The sequence below is a fragment of the Eulemur rufifrons genome, chromosome 9, assembly GCF_041146395.1.
Source record: "Eulemur rufifrons isolate Redbay chromosome 9, OSU_ERuf_1, whole genome shotgun sequence".
Classification (NCBI taxonomy): Eukaryota; Metazoa; Chordata; class Mammalia; order Primates; family Lemuridae; genus Eulemur; species Eulemur rufifrons.
Window position 1 is genome coordinate 40,204,754 of NC_090991.1, and position 16,077 is coordinate 40,220,830.

The following is a 16,077-nucleotide window of genomic DNA, read 5'->3' on the forward strand; positions in this document are numbered from 1 at the left end:
ATTTACCTCTCCTTCTTTCTTACTCTGCCCACCCCCAACCTCCCACACCATCTGAAACACACATACGCAATTTATCAGAATCGCGCAGGACAACCAGGGAGTTCTTTTTAAGGATTTCATGCTACTGTTAATGACGTAGTGAGTTATACTTTGATTTGCGTATTTAAAACTGAAAACACTCAAGTCAAAGGATAGCACCTTTAGCGGTTATTTCCTACAAGATCAGTAGGCAGTGTTAACTCCCCAGTACCCTAGTCTCCTCCAGGAGTAAAGGTGAAGCCCACTGCTATGACGGTGTCCCTATCCTTCGATCTTGAAAGCCCATCCTAGGACTCTGCCCTAACAACACAACTCTGAGATTGGAGCGCCTTGGCTGGAGGAAGCGAATTGACTCAGAGAGCGGCCTGGGGTGGGAGGGGCGAGGGAGCGCTCAGAGTGCCGGCCCCGCCCCCGCCCCGTCCTCCGCGCAGTACCGGCCCCGCCCCTCGCATGCGTCCATTTTTTAAAAAGCGCGGGCATGCCTTGCGCAGGCGCAGTACTGCTCGAGCCTTAGCCGCGCGGGCGTAGTGGCGGTTGGATGGCGGAGTTGGTGCCTTTTGCGGTTCCCACTGACAGTGACAAAACCTTGCTAGTGTGGGAGCTGAGCTCTGGACCCACGGCGGAGGACTTGCATGTAAGCTGGGGCCAGGGTGGAGGGAGGGATGGAGAAGGCCGCCCACCCGTGACTGGGAGCTCGGGAGTCCTGCCTTGGCACCTCACCTGCTTCGTAGCCTCCACTGACGGGTTCTTAGTTCGGTAGGGGGCCCCAGCTCTCAGTTCGGTAGCGGACCCCAGCAGTCACCTAGCCCCAACAGATTTTAGAGACCCAGAGGCACCTCTCAACAGCCAGCACATTTTGCCTTCTAATGCCTCTTAAAGCTTAGAATTTAAGGGGAAAACTTGTTCATGAACTGAGAAGTGTTTCGAGTTGCACCCACTGTGGACAAGGGTTTGGGGAATAGGAGGCGACGTGAAGTTTTGTTTTCTGGCCATGAGATTTCATGCACTTATTTGGCGTGGGACCACCCCACAGAATTCTCTGTTCACAGAATTCTCCCACTTTGGTCTTCTGTATTCAGTCCGGGTCTTCCCAAACGCTGCAGTGGCTCGTCCTGGTTTCTGTGCCATCATCAAGTTTTATTCAGTAAGGGATGCCCGTAGAGCCCAAAAGGCATGCGACCGGAAGCAGCTTTTTCAGAAATCTCCAGTGAAGGTGGGTCCAAATATGGAATTCTTAGCTCCACTGGAATGAAGTGCTGAATTCAATATGCTAGTGTTTGTCTGGCATTCTGGTTTACAGAATACTCTCAGATAAATTGCCACGCTCATCTTCCAGTTCTTAGATGGAGAAACTCAAACTCAGGATGGTTAAGTGCCTTGCTTCAGGTTCATGACAAGAACTGTGAAAGCTGGAGGTCAAACCCAAACTTATTGATGCTAAATCCCATGTCATTTTGTGCTGCCCTTTAAGAAATCTTTACCAGAAGATTTCTGCTCATATTTACTTTTATGTAGATTTAAAATGTGTGAGCATGGCAAACTCTTTTTGCCAGTTGCAACATAAAGGAAGCTTTATCATCATCATCCTCATCATTACTCTCAAGCTGCCTACTCAGAACGCCCTTTAGTTCCCAGAACATGGGAACATTTTTTTAATGCACTGTAAAAACCAGATTCCATACTAACCTGCCAACCAATTTCACTTTCCCAGAGACACAGAATGATCTCTTGTGCCTCAATTAAACCATCTTTCATTTTATCAAAGACCATTTCAGTTCCTTATTGGCTACTTGATCTGGCTACTTCCTACTGACTTTGCTGCCTTTTCTTGTCCATATTCCTTTCTTCATTGATTTAATCTTGATTGAATCTGAGAACTCTACTTAGTGACTCCAGGTATACTACTCCATTTCTGTAGCCTGTCCGACTCCCTCTTCAATCCTGGCTCCACTTCCTGTGATTGAAATGATTACCTGTCAGACATTCTTTAATTTTTGGACTATGATCTGCTTAACCAGTGACCATCTCACATAACCACTCAGATATCACAGACAGTACTGGAAATATTAGGAAATAGTTACTTGGTATCATTTTGTGAGTAATGAGTTTTTAGTGCTCTTTGGACATTGAGACCATTCCATAAGCTTTAGGTTTTGAGAATTTCACAGCATAAAGCCCATCAGCAATAGAGTGATGAAGGAAATGATCTCCGAGTCAATATATAGTTGAGAGGAGAGGGCATTCATATTACTATAGATGTATTTATGTATTAAATACATTTATTTACCTAACTCAGAGTTTGGGTTACCATCCACCCAAAATTGTCATCTACTTTAATTACATATTCTTTTATACTTTGGCAAGTACACATAGTTCTTGTCTTCTCTGCCTTTTATAAACACAGAGAATAACTTTTTTTTTTTTTTTTTTTTTTGAGACAGAGTCTCACTTTGTTGCCCAGGCTAGAGTGAGTGCTGTGGCGTCAGCCTAGCTCACAGCAACCTCAAACTCCTGGGCTCAAGCGATCCTCCTGCCTCAGCCTCCCGAGTAGCTGGGACTACAGGCATGCGCCACTATGCCTGGCTAATTTTTTTTCTATATATATATTTTTAGTTGTCCATATAATTTTTTTCTATTTTTAGTAGAGACGGGGTCTCGCTCTTGCTCAGGCTGGTCTCGAACTCCTGACCTTGAGCGATCCACCCGCCTCGGCCTCCCAGAGTGCTAGGATTACAGGCGTGAGCCACCGCGCCCGGCCCGAGAATAACATTTTAAAATAAAATTGAGAACAGGCCTAAGGCAGCTGAAAGAGTTTTTCTCAGTGGCATGAAAGAAAATGGTTGCCAGCAAGAACCGGCAAGGTTAGCCAGGTGACAACTGTCTGTATTATCTAGGATCCCAAAGCCCTTCTGAGGCTTCCTGGTTGTCCAGAAAAGCTCCAGGCTGACTCACAACATGGGCAAGTCTCCCTTTCAGCATCCAGCATTCAAAAGTTAGCCTTCATTTCTCCTTCCCAACAGGTATTATCTCCATCTCTTCAGTTGGAGAAAGTAATTTCATTTTTTATTTACTCATTCCTTCATTCCTTCACTCAATCAACAAGACAATCAATCCTCTATTATATGCCAAGAACTCCGCTTGGTTCTGGGAATGAGAAAAGAATAAGACATGGTTCCCTCGGGCACTTAAGGAGCTTACAAACCAGTGATAGAGGAAGATGCATAAATAAGTCAATAAAGAATTAATAAGGCTTTGATTTTACCTGTATTATTTGAATTTTTTGACTATATTCATGTACTACACTTTTCAAAAAATGAAATAGACATGTAAGAAAGAACTAGTGATGCAAGAAATCCACAGTGATGTGGAAAATGTTTAAAGAAGCTTCTTAATGCAGATGAACCTCTAATTGTTTTCATTGCTTGTGAAATTTATAGAGGTATGTATATTACCTCTTCTGACAGGGGTTAGTAACTTGGGAAGAGGGGTGGTTGTGGGATCATCTTACCTGCTCTTCAGGCCATATTCTCAAGCAGGAGCTACTGGATAGGAAGACTGAAATGATTTCTTTTCTTTGCTCAATTACTACCCTATGATTTACCTCTGCAGGGCTTCCTTAGTTGCTTTCATCATCACTGTTCACCACCAGAGGTCAGGGGAATTTTCCAATTAATCAGGGGCCCTGAAAATGATTCAGAAAAGTACTGTGGCTAAAACATAATGCATAATACTTATTTAGGGCTCAGTATGAATTTAGTGCTTATAATGTTCTATCCCATTTAGTCTTCACATCCATTTCATGAAATCTGTATTGGTAAATCTCGTGTGTATCCAAAATAGAATCTCTTCCCAGCACTTTGGGAGGCTGAGGTGGGAGGATCACGTGAGGCCAGGAGTTCGAGACCAGCCTGGGCAACACAGCAACACCTTGTCTCTACAAAAAAAAATTATAAAATTAACTGGGAACGGTGGTGTGCACCTGTAGACCCAGCTATACGGGAAGCTGAGGCAGGAGGATTGCTTTAGCCTAGGAGTTGGAGGGTGCAGTGAGCTAGGATCGCACCACTGCCTTCCAGCCTGGGCAACAGAGCACGACCCTGTCTCTAAATAAATAAACAAAATAAAGTCTCTGGCAGGTTGTGATATTTGTGGGTTTATCTCTTGTCACTTTAGGTTCGTCTTGGCACCAGACATAGGGCAGTTCAACATCAGGCTCTTGCCCTAAACAGCTTCCAATGCCAAGAACTGGCACATTACTACTTTTGTTTCAATGGATGGTCAAAAAGGATCATCAAGGTAAACCTTATAGATTTTCTTTCACTAACTACACTTTCCCTTTAACACTGAAATCCTAGACTTTAGACAGAAGGACTGAACTGGGTTGTGGGAAGGAGGTATGAGAGACCTCCTACTGTTGAGGGTAAGTGGATGTTTCTGAATTGCCCTGCCACCTAGAATTTATAATAAACTCAGTCACTTGGATGGTGGTCTCCATAATTCTCTCTAGTGTTTGTGTGGCATATAATAAAAATGGTCATCTATATCTAGTAATTCATTTGTAAATCTTGCTTAATTTTGTTTGTTTTTGTGTTTTGAGACAGAGTCTCACTGTGTTGCCTGGGCTAGAGTGCTGTGGCGTCAGCCTAGCTCACAACAACCTCAAACTCCTGGGCTCAAGCAATCCTTCTGCCTCAGCCTCCCGAGTAGCTGGGATACAGGCATGCGCCACCATGCCTGGCTAATTTTTTCTATATATTTTTAGTTGTCCAGATAATTTCTTTCTATTCTTTAGTAGAGACAGGGTCTCACTCTTGCTCAGGCTGGTCTCGAACTCCTGACCTCGAGTGATCCTCCTGCCTCAGCCTCCCAGAGTGCTAGGATTACAGGCGTGAGCCACGGTTCCCGGCCAAGTCTTACCTGATTTTGAAGCTATAGGACATATCAACTGTTAGCTGGGATTACCAGAGTTTAGTTTTTATTTCTAATAATAAAACATTTTGAAGTCTACATTAAGATCCTAAGAAGAACCTTTAATTCAAAATCCTAACAGCTTTAGGAACTTTCTGACTTTGAAGAAAGGGAAAATGAAGATACTGTGGCACTGCTTCAGAAGCAAAGCTTGAAGTTCTTCTGTGCTGTAGAGGTGCTGCTGCCATCCTATGAGTGCAGCGGTGCTGGAGTTGGCATGGCAGAGGAGCCTGTGCATCAACTGGAGGCAGGTCTGTTTTCAGTGGGGGGAAGGATCTCTCTTTTTTCTTACTTTCTAAAACTCATCTTTTCAGGCCGGGCGCGGTGGCTCACGCCTGTAATCCTAGCACTCTGGGAGGCCGAGGTGGGCGGATCGTTTGAGCTCAGGAGTTTGAGACCAGCCTGAGCAAGAGCGAGACCCCATCTCTACTAAAAATAGAAAGAAATTATATGGACAGCTAAAAATATATATAGAAAAAAAAATTAGCCGGGCATGGTGGTGCATGCCTGTAGTCCCAGCTACTCGGGAGGCTGAGACAGGAGGATCGCTTGAGCTCAGGAGTTTGAGGTTGCTGTGAGCTAGGCTGACGCCACGGCACTCACTCTAGCCTGGGCAACAGAGTGAGACTCTGTCTCAAAAAAAAAAAAAAAAAAAAACTCATCTTTTCAAATACATATCAGACCCTCCCTTGGTAAGCTACTAAAGTCCTGAGCAGAGTTTTTCTCCCCTATATTATAGGTTTTTACCTTAGGCAATACCTGACAGAAACGTTAAATTAAAAATTTTAGAGCTGACCTCTTGCCAAGAAGCTTAGGAGAAGGAAGGAAATAATGTTTTTCCCGTGTTTGGTTAAGACCTTGCTTTGTGTTAAAATATTCCTTCAAATACAGATCTTTTGTAGCCTTCAGTTGTCCCAGCAAAATCATCCTCTAACAAAATCTCCTGTGTAAACATGCAGTCCTTTTTCTACTCAGGGAAGGGCTTGAGCAGAAAAAGAATCAAATATAGATACGTAGAAAGGGTATTCAATTGATACTAAGTTTTTTCTAGAATCCATGGCCCACAGGCTTAGGGTTCTAAGTCAGGTAGGTGAGTGGAGTGAAGTGGGCTCCTGTGGGTGATGCCCGCGGAGGGGCCAGACCATCTGTACCACCACCAAACCTTTTTCAGGGTGTGATTCCAGCCCTTGATGCACAGGAGGTAGGGTCTGTAGCAGTGTAGCCTCAACGGGTCGACTTGAAATCTGTGGGTGAAGTAGACTTGCGCCAAGTTTCTGGCTTGTATCTCCCTTGTAGTCCTTCAGGAACTTCCAGACTAGATAGAGGCAGTGAAAATGAGCCCTGCCAGGAGGTACCCACAACAGTACCATTCAACCATACCATTGTGTTCTGTTTGCCCTCGATCACTAAGACACTGATCTAAGAATCATGGGTGCATTTACATGTTTTAAACATTTAACAATTATCATTCAGATACGCATTTTAAATCCTTTTGTTTTGGTTGGATTTAGGACCATTATCGTTCCCTATGAAAAGGAAGACAGCTCAGAAGCTTGCTATTCAGAAGGCTTTGTCAGATGCATTCCAGAAACTATTGATTGTAGTTTTAGGTAAGACTTTCTATTTTTATTTTTTACTTGTATAATTCTTTTTTTTTTTTTTGGTGAGATAGTCTTGCCCTGTCGCCCGGGCTAGAGTACAGTGGCATCATCATGGCTCACTGCAACTTCGAACAACTGGGGTCAGCAATTCTCCTGCCTTAGCCTCCTGAGAACCTGGGACTACAGGCGTGCACCACCATGCCCAGCTAATTTTTCTACTTTTGTAGAGACGGCATCTTGCTCTTGTTCAAGGCTCCGGTTCAAGGCTGCTCTTGAACTTCTGGCCTCAAGCAATCCTTCTTCATTGACCTCCCAGAATGCTAATTTCTATAATTTTAAATAAGTTTTAAAAATAGAGACACGGTCTCACTATGTTGCCCAGGCTAGTCTCAAACTCCTGGGCTTAAGCGACCCTCCTGCCTCCGTCTCCCAAAGTGCCGGGATTATAGGTGTGAGTACCTGTACCTGGCCAGTAAGACTTTCTTGGTTGTCCTTGAAGGACTTCAGTTTCAATGAGCAAGTAAACTCGTTTTGAAAAGTTAATTGGATGAAAATATGGATATCTAAAACATTCCACATTTTGCTTTTATTCAATAAATTCTTTTACAGCAACAGTCTCAGATTTGTTCTTTGTGACATTTATGAGAAAAATGAGAGCAATATTGTCCCCAGTTTATAGGTGTGGAGTGACTTGCCTCAGTTCACACAGAAAGTGTTTGATCCAAGTCTTCTTTCTCAATTGCTTGCCTGTCGTACAGAATACTGACTCTCAACTTTAGACACGTGGGTTTGAGTCCTAACTCTGTCTTCTAGATTTTTAATGCCATTTTAGGTTTTATAGCCAGAGAGATTTGAAGATGTTTAATATCTCTAAGCTGCAATCTCTTTCTCTGCAAACTGAGGTTAGTAATTCAACCTACCTTATCGGGGATATTGTAAGAGTAAATGAGATGACAAATGCAAAAACTCAGAACTATGCTTACATAGGAAACAGACAAAATATGTTAACTATTATTATCATTGTTTTCTAGCTGAATAAATAGATAAATGAACTCTATTGAAGAGAGTTTATTAGATTATGCTTTATGAATCAAGAATTCACTTTCAGCTTTAATTTCTGGCACTGACATTGGGCGAATACGATTCTTATGTAATAACTGGCTGCTTTCATGTGAGCCTTGAAAGTGGTCATGCTGTTGAACGGCATTGATTATGTCCCCTGTTGAGTTTTACAGCAGTGTCAATGTTATGGTTTGTGCTCAAAGGAAACTTGATACACAGAGAGTCCCTGCAAAGAATTGCTCTTCTGCTTCCCAGCTCTGAAGGCTTAGAGACTGAGAAATCCTAGCTAAGGATTTCTCAGAGACCAGAGACCCTTATTTGCTTAAAAGAGATGGCCCTGATTGGTCTCAGCCTTCCAACCCGGGCAGCCCTTCTAGTGAAAGTCTTACTTCCCTGGTTATCAGGTTGAATTTGCGTGAACTGTCAAGTCCGAGTAATAATCTTCAAGAACCAAACTAGGTGTCTGGGTTATTTACCTCTCCCTAGTATGTGAAGATATCCCTCATACATACTCAAAACTCGTTAGACCAAAAGCCTTACAGCTCTAGTTTGCCTTGAAGGAAGTTGTATTGTCTATACGGTATGTGGGCCAGTTTCTGCCAATAAAATGTTCAAATGCTTTCTCTCTGCGAAGCTTTGTCCATTGTATCTGGTGGCATTTTGGTTCCCAGGGAGTAGACACTTGCCCCTTGCTTCTAATATGAAGTGTCCACTAGTCCCAGGGTCTCTATCCCAGCTTTGAACTCACTTTGACCTCCACCTAATGCCTTACTATTTAATCATATTATGATTGAACATTCTTGTTTTTACATTTTTTGCTTCCTATAAATTATAAATTGCATAGTTCCTGTCTGTAAGATCATAAAGTTTTTTGAACCAAACAAAGTTGACACTTCACACATATTTTTAATAAATAGTTATGTTAAAAACTCAAGTGTGAGATGAGGAAATTTCCAGGAAAATGCCCTTATTTTCTGCTTTTAGAGATCAAAAGAATGTCTCATTATGGGGTACCACCATTATATGCAGTAAGTTTTAGAACAAAGAAAATTCTGAATTAATCTTTGTTAACTTTATTTCAGAAAGTCGTAAAATAGCTGTGGCATACAGACCCAGTGAAGAGATCGTAGACGTCAGAAGTGAAGAAGAACTACATGATTTAATTCAAGTATGTGGAGATAAAAGCTTAAGGGTAACATAGCCAGTGTAGCCATAATTCAAAACAATCAGCAGGATTTGGAAGAATTCAGCATGTATCATTCTTAGGAACATGTGAAACTCCGAAACTGCTTTTGAGTGTGAGGTGTTTCTGGGGCTTTTCCTGAAGTCCTGGCCCTTGGCTCTGACCCCTTATTTGAAGTTTGGAGAGCAGAATTGAAGACTATTAGAATACTACTACTGTTGTAGACACAAGAGAGGGCTTAGTCTCTCCCACCAGAGATTAGGGATTCTGGGCTGCTTGAAGACAGGCCCTTTTTGAACTCCCCTTAAACAAGATCCAGGGATTTGGGCAGAAAGTAACAATTGCCTTAAATGTGATTACGCTATAGCTTTCGAAAACTATTATGTCTTTCAAATGTGGCTTATTACCTAGAGCTCAACATCTCCTATATATCTTGGATGGAATATTTTGCTGAAGATCCTTTCTGTTTTTTTTTTTTTTTTGAGACAGAGTCTCACTGTGTTGCCCGGGCTAGAGTGAGTGCCGTGGCTTCAGCCTAGCTCACAGCAACCTCAAACTCCTGGGCTTAAGCGATCCTACTGCCTCAGCCTCCCTAGTAGCTGGGACTACAGGCATGCGCCACCATGCCCAGCTAATTTTTTCTATATATATTTTAGTTGGCCAGATAATTTCTTTCTATTTTTAATAGAGACGGGGTCTCTTGCTCAGGCTGGTGTCGAACTCCTGACCTCGAGCGATCCACCCGCCTCGGCCTCCCAGAGTGCTAGGATTATAGGCGTGAGCCACCGCGCCTGGCCTGAAGATCCTTTCTGTAGATCAATTACAGTCATGTGCCACATAACGACATTTTGGTCAACAACAAACCACATAAGTGATGGTGATTCCATAAGAATATAATGGGGTTGCCCTATACAGGTGTACCTTTTTTTAATGTTTTCTACTGTATTTTTGCTGTACCTTTTTTGTTTAGATACACAAATACTTACCATTGTGTTACAGTTGCCTACAGTATTTGGCACCAGTACGTGCTGTACAGGTTTGTAGCCTAGGAGCAATAGGCCATACCATATAGCCTGGGTGTGTGTTAGGATATACCATCTAGGTTTGTGTCAGTGGTCTCTATGATGTTTGCACAGCAACAAAATTGCCCAATGATGCATTTTTCAAGCTCCTCCTCACATGGCAAGCAATGTATAACTGTATATGAAATCCCTTAATTAGGGATTAAGTTGCTAAAGTAATATCTAAAATAGTCATTATTTACTATGTATAGGATTTTTTTTTTTTTAGGAGCAAAAAATGTGTTTCGTGTTAGTGGGAACTTAATTTGGGGCTAGATGTTTGATTATTTCACTGGCTCCAGAGTTGTAAAGTGTTTTGTTTTGAAGAGGGGAGAGAAAGTGGTTGCATTCTGAAAAAGTATTTGTAGTTTTTTTCCATGTAAAATAATTATTTTAATTCTATTTAAATAAAACCAGTGAAGGTAATGTCAAACGTTAAGAATACTAGCTTCCTGTGAAATGTGAAAGGAAGGAAGGAAGTCAGCACTGATTTGAGAAATACGATTGTAACAACAGGTCCATCCCTAAATGAGGCGCATCTTGGAATCACTTCCAACTTAAAACCATTACTATGCACCAAGCCATGTGCTAGACACTGGGGAAAAAAATGAAGCACCTCAGTTTACATATTACAGGGTGTAGCAAACAATCAACAAGTCATAAAATAGATAGGAAGCATTGTGAATTAAGTCAGTTGGTTTCTATTATACTGGTATTTCAAGGAAATTATTTAACCTGCTGACTTTAAGATCCTAAGTGTCTTCTCCATGTGTGCACACAGGATAGACCTCTGAAAAGTGGCATAGTTACTTCTGGGTTAATGGCTGTGTTTGGCCAAGGCAGGATGGGGGGAGTTTGCCCATGCTGACATAAAGGGCTGTTCACTCGGATTCACACATTGTCTCCTAGACTGAATTGCACAACTCCTAAAACCCATCCTACAGAAATTTTGGAGTCATCACTGATTCTGTGACAGCCCCTATCTAATAGAGTGGTGAATGAATTATCAAAGGTGGAACAAAGGATACTGAAAGTTGAGGAAAAATGGTAACATTTTCGAGTAAATAACCATAATGTGTGTTCTGCCTGCCACCCTAACTGGCGCTCATTTTGCAGGTCAGTTGCGTTTCTTGGAAGCAGTCCTGCCAGGGAGAGGAAGAATATCTCTCAGATTTTAGCTTGGAGGAAGACAAGTTCAAGCTGCCAAAACTGGACTGACACTTCTGAATGTACGGAGAGGGGAGGCCCTGTGACTTCCTTGGGAAGCTCAGCCGTCCCTACCCCAGTGGGCTGCTGGAGTTCTGGGGCCACCCGGGTCTGTGGCCCAAATGCTGCCTCGCTAAGGGGGTAGTGGTGTTCCTGTGGGGGACAGTTGTACCTCTGCAGGGGAAGAGAGGCTTGGGCCCAGTGATTGTGGGGAAAAGTGCGCCCTGGTGGCACGCAGCGGATCTGGGCCTGAGCTAAATAAAGGCCGCTGCGGAAACACAGGTGTCATAGATAAAGGGTGTGGTCGGGGCGCCTTTGCTACAGGCGCGCGCGCGGCAGGGCTGCCATAAGTGTTCCCGCTCCCGCTCGCGCAGGAGCCTCTGCACATAATGTCCCTACTGCGCCTCTGGACCCTACGGGTCCTTCTCGCGTGGCAATCTTTTATGGCTGCTGGGCCAGGCAGCTCCGCTTCGGGGGTGAGCCCGGGACCCGGTCCCGCTGACCTCTGAACCCCGAGGACCGACCGAGCCCTGGTCTGCCCGCTCCTCTGATCCCCCACCCCAATCGCCCCATGCGCTTACACCCTCGGCACACCCCGAGGGCTTTGCTTACCTGGGGTCCTCTGCTTCTCCCCAGATGTCAGCCCCACCTCAGGAGTTGACTGAGACTTTGGCTCCCTTCCTGGACACGCGTTCAGCTCAAGAGCTGCCTCCAGGGCCTGATCGGTTTGCTATTCCACATCGGGATCCCAAGGACAAGCTGACTCGACAACAATGGCTCCTGGAGGTGGTTCCAGTGCCAGGTTGGGATCAGACTCAAGTCGTAGCTCTGCCTCCTCTACTCAGAAGTAAGATTCAAGCTATAGGTCTAGATCAGGCTTCAGATCACCAGGCATCTGAAATACTTGTTCCACCTCTACATAGTCAGAGTTCAAGACCAGCAAGGTTTATTATTTCACCAAAGAACCTAAAGAATGATCTAGCTCAGCATCGACGGCTTGCTAAGGTGGATCCTGGAACTTCAAATCAATTTGCATCAAAACCTCAGCATGAACAACAAACTCTACAGGATGATGCTTATCTAGATCCAAGTATGGGGATAGTTTATCCTACTGGTCTACCTCCGGAATTCCCAGAGAACGTAGTTGAGCCTCCAAGGTCCCCTGAACTTTCTCAATTCCACCTAGGGGATGAAACTGAAAATCCAGAGACCCCTGAGGAGATCCAATCTTCTTCACTCCAGCAAGAAGCCTCAGAACAATCCCCTGAGGAGGTACAACCTTCTTCAACCCCACAGGAGGTCCCAGCTCAGCAGCTACCTGGTAGTGAAGAGGTTGTAGCTCACCCATCAATTTGTCATGAAGTGAATGTTCGGACTGCAGCTCAGCACTCACTCTTCTCCAGAGTCACAGTTAAACCTGTGGATCTGGAGCTTACAGTAACTCCAGAGGCAGGTGACAACATTGAACCTACTCCAAGTCAGCAGCAGGCCCCAGCTCAGCCTCCAGAGCACCCTGAGGAGGTAGAACCTTCCTCAACCCAACAAGAGGCCCCAGCTCCTGAGGAAGTTGAACCTCCCTCAGCCCAACAAGAAGGCCCAGTTCAAAGACCAGAGCTCTCCGAGGAGGTGGAACCTTCTGCCACCCAGGAGGAGACCCCAGCTGAGTCTCCAGGCTTTCCTGTGGAGGCTGAACCTTCCCTGAATGAGCAGGAGCAGTCAGCTCAGCCTTCTGAGTCTCCTGAGGAGAGTGAACCTTCTCCGACCCAGCAGGAGGCCATAGCTCAAGCTCCAGAGTCCCCTGTGGGGATTATAGCTCAAACTCCACCAAATTATGAGGTGACAGTTCAACCTTATAGTTATAATTTGCCCCATGTTACAGTTAAACCTCCGGATGTGGAGGTTACCATCACTTCAGAGCCTACCAAGGAGACTGAATCTTATCCGGCCCAGCAGGAGGCCCTAGTTGAGCCTCCAGAGCATCCTGAGGAAGTGGAACCTTCTGTGACCCAGGAGGAGACCCCAGCTGAGTCTCCAGGCTTTCCTGTGGAGGCTGAACCTTTCCCCAGTGAGCAGGAGCAGCCAGCTCAGCCTTCTGAGTCTCCTGGAGAGCATGAACCTTCTGAAACCCAGCAGGAGGCCACAACTGAAACTCCAGAGTTCCCCGTGGAGAGTCTAGCTCAAACTCCACTGAATGATGAGGTGACAGTTCAACCTCCAGGTGAGGATCAACCTCATCATTATAACTTGCCCCATGTTACAGTTAAACCTCCAGATGTGGAGGTTACCATAACCTCAGAGCCGACCAAGGAGACTGAATCTTCTGCAGCCCAGCAGGAGGCCTCAGTTCAGCCTCCAGGGCATCTTGAGGAGGTGGAACCTTCTGCCACCCAGGAGGAGACCCCAGCTGAGTCTCCAGGTTTTCCTGTGGAGGCTGAACCTTCCCCGAGTGAGCAGGAGCAGCCACCTCAGCTTTCCGAGTCTCCCGAGGAGAGTGAACCTTCTCCGACCCAGCAGGAGGCCATAGCTCAAGCTCCAGAGTCCCCTGTGGAGAGTACAGCTCAAACTCCTGAATCTTCTGCAGTCAAGAGAAGCAACCAGCTCAGTCTCCAGAGCATCATCAAGTAACAGTTTCACCTCCACATAACCATCAAACTCCACCAAACCATATCGTGACAGTTCAACCTCATCAGTATAACTTGCCACATATTACAGTTAAACCTCCGGATGTGGAGGTTACCATAACCTCAGAACCTACCAAGGAGACTGAATCTTCTGCAGCCCAGCAGGAGCAACAAGCTCAGTCTCCCGAGCATCATGAGGTAACAGTTTCTCAAGTTCAGCCTCCAGTATTACACTATGTCAGTATAAAACCTGTGGATCATGTAGTTACCACAACTCCAGAGTCCACTAATGAAGTTGAAATTCCAACCCAACAGGAGGCCCCAGCTCAGTCTTCAGTGTCCCCTCAGCAGTTTCAGCAGCCAAACTTCCCTGAAAAGGATGAACATTCTCCAGTCCATCAAGGGGTCCCAACTCAGCCTGAAGAGCTTCCTGTGGAACCATCTCCAAGCCAGCAGGAAATCTCAGCATTACCTCAAGAGCCCCCTGTGGGTGTTGGACCGTCTCCAGGTCAGCAACAGCATGCAACTCAGCCCCCAGCATCCTATACAGTTTTCAGTCCAATTGATGATGTAATGACATTTTCACCTCTAGATCTCCCTATGATTTTCAGAGGTCATTCAATGTTGCCTAAAACCACAGTTAAACATGTGGATTTGGACATTACCATAACTACAGCAGAGCCCACTACGAATGCTGAGCCTTACCCAGTCCAGTGGGAGGGCACTGCTCAGTCTACAGTTTCCACTGAACAGGCTGAATTTTCTGCAATCCAGTCTGATCCCTTTGCCCCACTTCACAATCCCCCTGCAATGTTTGGATCTTCTGTAGCCCAGCCAGAAGCCACAGCTCAAGCTCCAGGTCACCCTAAGGAGTTAATACGTTCTCCAGTCCAACAGGAGGTCCCAGCTGAGCCATCAGCATTCCCTATGGAGGTTGAACCATCTGGGACCCAGCAGGAAGCCTTGGGGCGTCCTCCAAAGTCCACTGAAGAGATCAGATCTTCTCCACCTCAGCAGCAGTTTCCAGCTCAGCCTTCAGAGCCCCATAAAGAGGTTCTAGCTCACCCTTCAGTGAATTATGAGATGACAGTTCCATCACCAGGTCAGAGTCAAGCTCAGCATCCAGTGTTGCCCAGTGTCACAGTTAGTCCTTTGGACCTTGGGCTTACCATAATTCCAGTGTTCACTGCAGAGGATGAACATTCTATAGCTCCTTCTTCAAAGCATCCTGAAGTGACAATTCCACATCCAGACCAGGTTCAGACTCAGCAGCCAAACTTGAACGAAGTCACAGTTAAACCTTTGGAGCAGGAATTTACTGTAACTTCAGAACACACTGCAGAGGTTAAACCTTCTCCAACCATGCAGGAGACCCCAACTCAGCCTCCAGAGCTGCCTAAGGAGGTTATAGCTCCTGCGTATTCTGAGATAACAGTTCCAACACCAAGTCAAGCTCAAGCTCAACATCCAGCGTCACCCAGTGTCCCAGTTCAACATTCGGACCTGGAGTTTACCAAGAGTTCAGTATCCACCACACAGGCTGAACATCCTGTCGCTCTGGAGAAGCCTGTAGCCCCACCTCCAGACCAGGTTCAGACTCAGCCTCCAAACCTGCCTGAAGTTACGGTTCAACCTTCTGAGATGGATTTTACTGTAAATTACGTCTCAGAACGGAATGCCACCAACATATGTGAGCTCTGTACCTGCAAAGATGAGACAATGTCGTGTATTGGTCTCAGCCCAAAGCAGAGGCTCCGCCAAGTGCCTGTGCAGGAGCCTAATGCCTATAATGGCACCTTCACCATCTTGTAAGCATCACCTTTCCTCCTTGGTTCTCTGCACCTGCCTCGTGTGGCAGCATTTTCCTTGAGACCTTCCTGGGCCTTCTTCATTGACTCACTTTCTCCCTTTACCCTTTACTTGTCAACTTTTCCTTATCCTCATTCTCCTTCTTACTATTGTGCCCCTTCTCCAAACTTTTCCTTGTGCTTACTCTTCCTTTTCCTTAACCATTTTTATTTAGCCCCATCATATCCTTGCTTAACCTCTGCCCCTGTGTTTGCTCCACTGTCTTGACAGTGGGGTGTCCCTCTCCCCATCTCATTAGTGATGATACAACAAAGTGGTTAAGAGGGGTTCTGGAGCCAGCCTGCCTGGGTTTGAACCCAGGCCTGTCATTTATTAGCTTTGTGACCTTGCGCAAGTTATTCTGCTCTGTGACTCAATTTCCTCATCTTTAACATGGGGATTATGGTAGTTACCATTTCATAGGATTGTGTGAGATTTAGGTGTGTGAGTACATGTAATGCATATATCAGTGCCTGGCATACCTACGA

The 16,077-nt window shown here is 45.2% G+C and overlaps 1 pseudogene; it reads left to right on the forward strand.

Moving 5' to 3' along the window:
* The first annotated feature begins 577 nt into the window (after positions 1–577).
* LOC138391642 (RAD52 motif-containing protein 1-like) lies at positions 578–11,132 on the forward strand (annotated as a pseudogene).
* Positions 11,133–16,077: the final 4,945 nt, after the last annotated feature.